This window comes from Panulirus ornatus, chromosome 9, assembly GCF_036320965.1.
Source record: "Panulirus ornatus isolate Po-2019 chromosome 9, ASM3632096v1, whole genome shotgun sequence".
Classification (NCBI taxonomy): Eukaryota; Metazoa; Arthropoda; class Malacostraca; order Decapoda; family Palinuridae; genus Panulirus; species Panulirus ornatus.
In genome coordinates this window covers 54221667-54222481 of record NC_092232.1, presented here as the reverse complement: position 1 = coordinate 54222481, position 815 = coordinate 54221667, and positions in this window count along the sequence as shown.

Sequence of the window (815 nt, the reverse complement as noted above, 5' to 3'; positions counted from 1 at the left end):
GTCCCTGGTATGAGATGTTCACCCACGTCTGACGTCGCTCATGTCCGAGATGTAAATAGCTCACTGATGTCTGACGTCACTCAAGATTCTGGTGTAAACTTGTTCACTGATGTCTGACGTCTACTTGACCCGTCCGTCAACTGACTTTCTGGGATGATATAATCGTTTCTCACCAGGTCCACATGGTGAGAACCGTGCTTTTAAATCTTTCGTATAAAACCTACCTAACCTTGCAACATCAACCCTATTCAGATGTAGGCAATCTTCAGCAAACGGGGTCCTATGTCCACAGAAACTTTCCCACAACTCTACGTAGTCGACCCTTCATACACCCATTCCTCTGTTCTACTTACAATACCCAGCATTCTACTTACGATCCCACATCTCACCCAAGACGTAGCTCCAGCATACCAACCTTCCAGTGGCTATATTTGAAATTTTCCCTAAGTGTCCAGAACTTCCCTAAAAATCTCCTCTGGTCTTCCCCTAAGTGTCCAGAACTTCCCTAAAAATCTCCTCTGGTCTTCCCCTAAGTGTCCAGAACTTCCCTAAAAATCTCCTCTGGTCTTCCCCTAAGTGTCCAGAACTTCCCTAAAAATCTCCTCTGGTCTTCCCCTAAGTGTCCAGAACTTCCCTAAAAATCTCCTTTGATCCACCCAAATCCAAGCTGTTCGTCCCAGGGTGACCACTCCCCTGAGGTGTGTCTGGTACCTTGTGTGGCAAGGCTTCCAGCGGAGCCATAGAGTAACGCAAGAGTAACATGGCACAGGAAAGACATAGCTTCCTCCTATCTTTTGTTTCAACCATAAAACTCT